Source organism: Triturus cristatus, chromosome 4_2 (assembly GCF_964204655.1).
Source record: "Triturus cristatus chromosome 4_2, aTriCri1.1, whole genome shotgun sequence".
Classification (NCBI taxonomy): Eukaryota; Metazoa; Chordata; class Amphibia; order Caudata; family Salamandridae; genus Triturus; species Triturus cristatus.
Window position 1 is genome coordinate 48,062,246 of NC_140586.1, and position 10,779 is coordinate 48,073,024.

The 10,779-nt window shown below is 49.2% G+C and overlaps 1 protein-coding gene across 1 annotated transcript in view; it reads right to left on the reverse strand.

Moving 5' to 3' along the window:
* DDN (dendrin) overlaps positions 1 to 3,798 on the reverse strand; it is a 102,888-nt gene extending 99,090 nt beyond the window's left edge. The window contains exon 1 of the mRNA XM_085600408.1: positions 3,655 to 3,798. The gene's annotated coding sequence lies outside the window, so the exon portion shown is untranslated. The remainder of the gene's footprint in view (positions 1 to 3,654) is intronic.
* Positions 3,799 to 10,779: the final 6,981 nt, after the last annotated feature.

Here is a 10,779-nt window from a genome sequence, read left to right on the forward strand (position 1 = left end):
CCCAGCAGGGATTTGCTCTGTGCACCCTTAAAGGCTATCTTTCAGCCATTTCCGCCTTTCTTCGCCTTCCTGATCAGCCTTCTCTTTTCAAGTCCCCTATTGTAAATAGATTTCTTAAGGGCATTACTCACCTCTTTCCTCCTATTCCTTTCGTAATGCCCCAGCGGGACTTGAATCTAGTCTTAACTTACCTTATGCGTGCTCCTTATGAGCCACTACATAATTGTCCTCTCACACTCTTGACCTTAAAGACTGCTTTTCTGATTGTCATCACCTCTGCTCGCAGGGTGAGTGAGCTTCAGGCTCTTTCTTCTAAATCTCCTTTCCTTGCTGTTCATCCGGACAAGGTTGCCCTTTGAATTAGACCTTCTTTTCTGACCAAAGTGGTTACCTCTTTCCACATAGGACAGACCATCACTTTGCCCACCTTTTTCTCACCCTATTCCAAGGAGAAGGAGAGACTCCACCGTCTGGATCTAAAACGTGCATTATCCTTTTATTTGGATCGCACAAGACAATTCCAGGTGGACGATCAACTCTTTGTTGGCTATGTGGACGCCAAGAAAGGCCTGGCTGTGCAAAAATGGACCATCTCTCGATGGGTTGTCCTTTGCATTAAAATCTGCTACTCCTTGGCGAAAAAGGAACCTTCCACCAGGGCAACGGCAGCCACTACTGCTTTGGGAGGTGGCATCCCCCTCAGTGACATCTGACAGGCAACCACATGGGCATCACTGCACACGTTCACTAAGCATTACTGCCTGGGTAGTCAGGTCCGGAGAGACTACTTCTTTGGCCGTTCAGTACTCGAGGACTTTCTGGTGTGAACTTAGTTTGCAGACCCTCCTCCGGGGTTGGTATTGCTGGGGTATCTATTCTAAGGTAAGAAATCTATAACGAAAAGTCTTTTTTAGATGAACAAGTTACTTACCTTTGGTAACGATATATCTGTAACAGACATATTAGTTGTAGCTTCCTTACCGCCCCACCCATCTTCCCAGTTCTGCGAACTGACTTCTCGAGTAAGAGACTCCCTTTCAGGGCCCTAGTTTTGTGCACCAGTGGTCTGTGTCTTGCATGGCTCTGAGCTTCTGACGTCGAATGTCGTGTAAACAACCGACGTCAGTGCACAGGGGCGGGGTATAAGTAGATACCGCGATGTCATTCCGGCGATCATGACGCCAACAACGAAAGCGGAGTCGACCTACCGACACGCAGGGGTACTGCTGCAGAAAAGTTCTCTGTATCCAGTCTTACGCCTGGGGGTAATTCTAAGGTAAGGAATCTATAACTAATATATGTCTTTTACAGATATATTGTTACGAAGGTAAGTAACTTGTTCGTCAATGACGATAATGGCATTCCCTGCCAGCACATTAAAAGACACCTACACTCCAACAAACCCAATGTCAACGAAAGTAACTACACTCCCAACAGCCTCTTGTTAAATGCAGCTCTAATTCCACAAACCCACTGTCAATGAAATAACTATATTCCCTGCCAACCCATTGTTGAAGCACCACCACTCCACACAAACGCATTGTCAATGAAGAGAATTACGCCCCGCCAACCTACTGTAGCAGACCCCAGCGTTCCACACAGATACTCCCCGCCAACCAATGTTTAATACACCTCCACTCCACACAAACCCAATGTCAATAAATATAACTACTCCCCCACCAACCCATTGTTGAAAACACCTCCACTCCCCACACAAACCCAATGTCAATAAAGATAACTACTCCCCCAACCCATTGTTGAAAACATCTCCACTTCCCACACAAACCCAATGTCAAAGATAACTACTCCCACACCAACCCATTGTTGAAGGCACCTCCACTCCACACAGACACTCCCCACAACCTATGTTGAATATACCGCCACTCCACACAAACCCATTGTCAATAAAGGTAACTTCTCCCCCCAAACCACTAGAAAACACCTCCACTCCCCACACAAACCCAATGTCAATAAAGATAACTACTCCCCCAACACACTGTTGAAAACACCTCCACTCCCCACACAAATCTAATGTCAAAGATAACTACTCCCACAGCAACCCATTGTTGAAGACACCTCCACTCCACACAGACACTCCCCGCCAACCAATATTGAATATACATACCTCCACTACCCACACAAACCCAATGTCAATAAAGATAACTACTTCCCCAACCCACTGTTGAAAACACCTCCACTCCCCCACAAAAACCCGATATCAATGAAGATACCTACACTGCCCCAAGCCATTGTTCAAGGCAGCTCCACTGCCACAAAACCACTATCATGAAGATAACCACACCCCAGCCAACTCATTGTTGAAAAGACAGCTCTACTCTCCTGGCAACAAACCTAACGTCAATGACAATACCTATGTTGCACCCACCCAATATCAATGCAGAACAGGGCCGGCTTTAGGGCGGTGCGACCGGTGCCACCGCACCGGGTGCTGGCTTCCTGGGGGCGCCCTGTTTGAAAGTTTATTATGCTGTTGAAGCACCTGCTGCAGCCTTTCTTTCCTCCAGCAATTACCAGGCCTCACATAAATGTCAAGATAACTGGTGTGATTAATTATCTTCCTGGAGAGAGATCAGCATTTTGTATAGTTGAGGTTTTGACTTAGGTGAAGTTAGGGCAGAGGGTTAATATGCCTGCTGCAAAGAACGTGTACCCAGTAGATTACACAGTGTGTATGATGTAAACAGATCAGCAGGTTACTTGCAATTTATAACTTAAAGTCCTAATATAGAATAGTGAGCTATTAACTTTCATCCTAGAACTGCATACACACTGCAAAGTATACATTATTAGAACATTGATTAATGTTGCAAAAAGGGGTTAATTTGGCTAGAAATCAATTATTATTAAAGAAAACTCCCAACTATGCTGTTTCTTTTGAGTTTTTGCTTCTCCACACCAAGCACTCTTCAACTATACTGCCTACCAGTATGGATGACATGCGACTCCTACACTTTTAGTCCTTTGGCGTATGTAACATTTCCTATACACTGATTTACACACGTATGATTGATTGTCTCTGTGTAATGTGTGTGTGTGATGCAAAGTGCTCGGACACCCTACACTGGTATGAGTGGCGCTATATAACTAATTCAATGCGTCTGAGAGAGTGCGGTTATGGAGACTTGGTCACTGTTAAAGGGTGCTAGTGAGAGAATCCGTGGTGGAGGTGGTCATTGGGGGGGGGGCAACAAACATTGTGGCACAGGGCGCTGATGCAGAAACTCACTCGCTTCAACCCATTGTTAACTTGGGTATCGTCATCCGACTCAAGGAAACCCCGCCAACCCATCGTCAATTAAGGCAACTCCATGAACACCGATCCTATGACGGTGGAGAGCCCTCCACTTTCAACCAACTCAATGTCAACGGGGGTTCCCCTGCTCCCCACCGACCTGTTAATATCATTCTGCCTCTGACCAATCCAGTGTCTGCAGATACCTACTCTCCATATCAAATCAATGGGGATGAAGGCAAAGCCACTACAAACCAACCCAGTGTCAAAAGGAGTATGCTGCCCATTCAAACCAACCCGTAATCAATGACAAAGCTTCACAGACCACCACGCAGATGAGCCAACTCCAAAGTTCATGAGGTCGTGTGTCCCAATGCTGGTGCCCAGCCCCAAATACTTACATTTAAGCCTCACTCGTGCCGTCTTTCGAGCCATCTGGTGACTTCAGCATCTCAAAGTCCAGGGCCAGCTTCTTGTCCCCAGTGATGGAGGTGAGCTGCTGCTGGGTGGTGTCTCCGAGGGTGAACTGAGCCGGGTGTCTTCTGTCTGGGAATGTTCTCATTGGCGACTACTGCACCCCTCTTTGGAGCGCAGCTCACCCGCTGCAGCCGGGCACCCCGGGGCTGGCTGCCCCCGGTCAGTCAAAGCTGCTGGCTGGCAGAAGTTCCGGAGGCCTTAGTCCACGCTTTTGTCTTTTTTGAAAAAGCCATGGGGCAGAACAAACACGGATTTCATTTTTCAACAGCCGCACGTACTCAGCAGAAACCTGCGCTCCTCTCTGCGTGGAGTCTGGTAGCGGGTAAACAGTCCCGGCTGCCATCACTTACACACTAAACTCAAAATACAAGGCGGGGGGGGGGGGGGGTCTTTATATTAAGGTGCAGGAATCGTGTGATACAACCACTCCTTGACACCTACACAGCTCTACCGATCATGCACCTCAACCCTGGACTGCAGCATGCCCCCGACACAGCTCTACCGATGCACCTCAATCATGACCTGCAGCACGCTCCCCACGCACAGCTCTGCCAATGCACCTCAACCCTGGCCTACAACACGCACCCGAAGCACAGCTCTACCGATGCATCTCAATCCTGGCCTACAACACGCCCCAACACACAGCTCTACTGATGCACCTCAATCCAGGCCTACAGTACGCCCTGCCCCCCAAGCACAGCTCTACTGATGCACCTCAGCCCTGGACTGCAGCACGCCCCCCACACGCAGTTCTACCGATGCACCTCAGTCCTGGCCTGCAGCATGCCCCCCACACACAGCTCTACTGATGAACCTTAATCCTGGCCTACAGCACGGTCCACACACACAGCTCTACCGACGCACCTCAGTCCTGGCCTGCGGCACGCTTCCCCCACCCCCCCACACACACACAGTTCTACCGGTGCACCGCAACCCTGAACTGTAGCACGCCCCCGACACAGCTCTACCGATGCACCTCAGTCCTGGACTGCAGCATACACCCTCCTCACACACAGTTCTATTGATACACCTCATTCCTGGCCGACAGCACGCTCCCCCCACACCGCTCTACTCACCTCAATCATGGCCTGCAGCATCCCTCTACACACACAGCTCTACCGATACACCTCAATCCTGGCCTACAACACGCCCCAACACACAGCTCTACTGATGAATCTCAATCCAGGCCAACAGCACGCCCCCCCCCCCCCCAAGCACAGCTCTACTGATGCATCTCAATCGTGGCCTGCAACCCCCACGCACAGCTCTACCGACGCCCCCTCCCAAGCACAGCTCTACCGATGCACCTCAATCCTGGCCTACAGCACGTCCCCCACACACAACTTTGCTGATGCACCTCAACCCTGCACTGAAGCACGCCCCCCCCGCACTGCTCTACGGATGCACCTCAACCATGGCCTGCAGCACCCCCTCACACACAGCTCTGCACGCCCCCCTTCCCCCCCAAGCACAGCTCTACTTATGCATCTCAATCCTGGCCTATAGCACGCCCCCCGACACTGCTCTATGGATGCACCTCAATCATGGCCTGCAGCACCCCCTCACACACAGCTCTGCATGCCCCAACACACAGCTCTACTGATGCACCTCAATCGTGGCCTGCAAACCCCCCCTTGCACAGCTCTACCAACTCCCCCCCACCCCTCGCCCCCAAGCACAGCTCTACCGATGCACCTCAATCCTGGCCTGCAGCACTCCCCCCACACACAGCTGTACCAATGTACCTCAGTCATGGCCTGCAGCACCCCCCCCCCCCTCACACACAGCTCTATTGATGCACCTCAACCCTGGCCAACAAGCTTGCTCCCCACACACAGCTCCACCGATGCACCTCAACCCAGGCCTGCAGCACGCCCCCACACAAAGCTCTACTGGTGCACCTCAATTCTGGTCTGCAACACCCCCTAATCCCCCCACACAGCTCTTCCAATGCACCTCAACCCTGGCTTGCAGCACGTCCCCCACACACAGCTCTGCCGATGCACCTCAACCCTGGTCTGCAGGACACCCCCCCCCCCACACATACAGCTCTACAGATGCACCTTAACCCTGGCCCGCAGCATGCTCCCCACGCACCGCTCTACCGATGCACCTCAACCCTGGTCTGCAGCAATCCCCCCACACACAGCACTAGCGATGCACCTAAACCCTGGTTTGCAGCACGCTCCCTCCACACACTACCGATGCACCTCAACACTAGCCGGCAGCATTCCCCCACACAGCTCTACCGATGCACCTCAACCCTGGCCTGCAGCACTCCCCCCAAACACCCCCACACAGCTCTGCCAATGTACCTCAACCCTGGCCTGCACCACGTCCCCCCACACACACAGCACTACCGATGCACCTCAACCCTGGTCTGCAGCACGTTCTCCCCACACAACACTATCGATGCACCTCAACCCTAGCCGGCAGCAGGCCCCCACACAGCTCTACCGATCCACCTCAACCATGGCCTGCAGCACCCCCCCCCAAACCCCCCCCCCCCCCAGCACAGCTCTGCCGATGCACCTCAACCCTGGACTGCAGCAACCCCCCCCCCCACACACACACAGCACTAACGATGCACCTCAATCCTGGTCTGCAGCACCCTCCTAATCCCCCCACACAGCTTTGATGATGCACCTCAATCCTGGTCTGCAACATCCCCCACACACAGCTCTGCCGATACACCTCAACCCGGGGCTACAGCACACACACCCACAGCACTACCGATGCACCTCAACCCTGGCCTGCAGCACCACCCACCCCCACACAGCACTATGGATGCACCTCAATCCTGGCCTGCAGCACACACACCCACACACAGCCCTACTGATGCACCTCAACCCTAGCCAGCAGCACCCCCCCCCCCCCCAACCACACAGCACTACCGATGCACCTCAACCCTGGCCTGCAGCAGCCCTGCTATTCCATTTCTGAGACCCTGGCACTACTTGGCAGATGCTCGGGAATCCTGACAGGCAGCAGCTCTGCCACTCCAATCTCGGGGGGACACTGAGCTCTGCCAAAGCAGCTCGATCTTGGAATTTCGGGCGCTCAGTGGCCTCTACTTTTCGATTGAGTCCGTGTGTATGCTTCTGGGCGCATCTAACCTTACCCCCGCATAAACCGCTCAAGCATATGGGACCATAACCCTGTTCCTCAAGCTAGATCCCGTTCTACAGGCATACCGCGGTTAGAAAACTCATTCATTCTCTATTTTATTTTCATATCATTCAGCACTACAAGTCCTGCAGCTTACCTCCGCTTTCACCATTTCACTGTATTTATGCAGAGGTCCTGGAATGTCTGTATAGTGCCCTCGCTGCACAATATACCTTTTTAACTCCTGAGTTGTGCATTTCTTTCTCAAATCTCCTGTTATTTATCGGTATATCCACACAGGTCTCTCAACTCTCATCTTTCGATCTCCTGCATTTCTCTGTCTAGGCTACCTGCAGGCAGACATCAGTGACACACACGCTCCTTGGACTATTATAAAGCATTTCACTTCAGACGTGTCCCTTATTTATCGCCCTAAGGCATTTCATTGGCGCGCTCATATATCGCCCACTACCTCACCTGTCTTAATACCAGTGAGCGAGCTGATCCTTCTCGTGCCTCCCCTTTAGATGCCCTTGGTTCACATCAGCTTCTCACTCCCCTGGGATTCTCCTGCGCCTCTGTATTCGTCTCAGAGACTAACCTTTACTTTCTATTTCCACAGGCGCAATCACCATATAGGCCATGGGTACTCACAAACATTATCCCGGGGCCGCAAAGTTTAGGCTATGGTGTGACAGAGGGCCGCAATGATGTAAACGGGGGGGTGTAAAGTGGATGTAGGGAAAGCAAAGCATGTATATCTAGTGGCTGTCTTTAAAATGAAGGTCTTCCTAAAGTTAAGGGACAAGTTACTTCCTTTCCCTAACTGCAATTAACCTTTAAATAAGTATTCGCTGGATTTTTAATATTTTATTTTCATGTTAGTGCCGAGTCTAATAAACAGCAGCCCAGTGCTGCTGCTGCTGCTGCCCAGAGGGCCGCATGCGGCTCCCAGGCCGTACTTTGAGTATCACTGATCTAGGCAGAGACAGCCATAGGCATAGAGAGAGAGAGAAGTGGAATACTTCTCTCTCTCTAACCTCCAGTCTACCTCTGCCTTGGCATGTCAGCTCCTACCTTCTCGTCTGGCCAACAATACCCAACACGTGGCCTATGATCGGCTATCCCAACAGCCATATTCAATAAACACAACCACCCTATCAAACCGTACAGACTTCATCACATACACTCCGCACCTCCGATCAGCCATTTTGAGTATTGAGCAGTGTGCTACCCACAGAAAAGCGCTTTGACAGCTCCTCAGGGGTAGCAAGCGCTATTTTTTGTTTTTGTAAACAAACTTTATTAGGTTTCACAAAGGTTACATGGAGGTATTATGCCACAACTCTGCTGCTCAGGAACATAAGTCATTAGCCAGCATGGGATACCATTAATGCAGTAAGTATCATACAGAGTAGTGGTCGGCCAGCATACGCAGGAAATTCAATATTCACTCACAGTACCACTTCCTTACAGGTATGCAGTCCCAGGTGTAGAACTCCCTTTCCACAACTCCCCCCCCCTCCCCAAGCGTGTCACTTACGTTCAAGACATTAATGCGCCGTAGATTAGATCCCCAGTTTGTGTGTTTACGTGGATTGGGCTAGCACCATAAGGGATCACAACCAGTCCAGGCAGTAAAAAGCCATTCCTGGTAGCAACTCTCTAGGCCCGTGATAGAGGTAGCAAGCGCTATGTAAATGCAAACCCTTCCCTCCTCTATCACTCCACTATCCTTTTTCAATCAAAGTAATAAATTCACATGTCCACTGCTCAAATTAATTTCAAATCTCCCTATACTAATCCACAACTCTTTGGGTTCCGGAGTAACGTGCTACTTGCAGAAAAAGAGCTTTGCAGCCTTGTCATGGGGTTGGAAGCGCTATGTAAATGCAATTACAATTAGAGGACACCCAATAGCACCTTTTCCTACCATACTCACTACACAATTCTTTTCCAAGTGCACTAGATTCTGCCTTTCTCAAACATAATATGACTAACAAACCCCCCTTCCCAACCGCAGGTGTGCAACACAGTACTAGAGCAATGTAGGTGCCAACTCTGTGGCATACTCCTTCACCGCAGCAGCGGACATCTTAGAACCAGGCAGAAAAAGCCAGCTTAACACAATTGCAATCATACCTCAAAGCTTGGTAGCTGCCCAAGCCTGCGGTCTAGAAAACCATCATGGGTCGGGCTACAAGCAAGTGACCACTCAACTCAAATAAAAACAGCAAAGTTCCTTTAGCACATCACCCGAACGCACACCTCACTACAAAATGTAAAGCTGAACCAAACTCCTAATAATGATCATCATTAGTCACTGAACAAATCTCCACTAAACATACACACCCAAACCATATAATTTCTATCGATTAGGATCCTTGGGAGCTATTGCAAATTATTCACATAGATTGGACACATGATCCCCGGGGGTGATTTTAAATTTATTTCAGTCCTTTTGCATCTCCAAGGTCTTGTACAGGAGTAAGATTTGGGGGTGCATGGCAGCTAATAAATTACAGACAGCGCAAAATAAATTTTTAAGATGGATTTGAAAGTCCCCCAGGGAACCCCCGCTTACTCTGTACATGAGGAACTTGAGACTAAGTATATTACTGATTTAGTTGCAGCTAAGCCTTTGTTGTGTTGGGTTAATGTCTGGTCCAATGAGGAGGCATCTTTTTATCGTGCAGTAATTTTGGACTGCCTCTCACTGAAACACGTTGTTAAAATCCCCTGGTTAAGATATGGTAAGGAAACTTTCCTGGCCCTGGGAAGATCAGACATTTTAAAAAAATATGACACAATGAAGCGACAGGACAAAATTTAATTAAAGATTTGTTTTTTTTAAAACCCATTGCAGAGCGTGAGTGCATGGAGTTCAGTAAACCTATGTCAAATCAGTACAGGGTATGAAGACTTATCTCGCCATTTTAATTAGCACCCATGATAGATTTTTAATTACTCGTTTAATTTAGTGGCCTCTCCTCCAGGCTTTGTCTTACGAGTTGAGGATAGAGGACCCTGTGGCTGCGACAATAGGTCTCCACAGGATGTTTTACATTTTGTATTTTTATGTAAATATTTTACCCATCCTAGGCGATTGTATCTTAAACCTTATTTAAAAGAATTGGGATTCAGGCATGCTCGTATCGCACTTTTGCACTTGCAACTTATGCAGAATGATCGCACCCCGTTTGTAGTTTCGAATTTTTTAACCTCTTCTGTGCCCATGACGAGATAGTCTCGTCATGGAGCACGGTTGCGCTGTGCCCATGACGAGACTATCTCGTCATGAACCCCACCCACTAATGAAACGCCCGGCACAGGAGGGGGAAAGGGCGTGGCACTGAAGGGGTTAAGAGCAGTATTAAGATCAAGAAATTCGAGACATTATTGAGATCGACAGGGACCTACCTGTGTGATTTTGTACAGTGATGAAATATTGTTTTAATGCACTGATTATTGACATTTTTATTTATTGTATCTTTTATGGCTGTAATTACTGTCGAAGATTATTATTATTGATGAGGAGCCTAGAATCGTACAAAAAGTGCAAGTTAACAAAGTGCTAAACTGACATATCAATGGTAGAAATCGTTATCAAAATGGTGGTGCCAAATGTGCTTGCTACATGTAGTTTCATTTTTTAAATCATTTCCAATATATCTCTTTTTTGCATTCAACCCCAATGCTCCCCCATGAGGTTGTGAAATGTCTCAATCACATCTAACTTCTCCCTCGCAATTGTATGTATATCCCAGAAGTATTTACTGGTCTCTCTCAGATCACAGCCCACATAATGCTGATCTGCTGAAAGGATCTATCTACCCCATTGCTGCGGTCGATGTTCTTGCGGGTGGTTTTTCACAGCTCTCTTGTCCTCCTGGCGCATACCGTTTTACAGACAGCACTAAGAAAGGAACTCAGACTCTGAC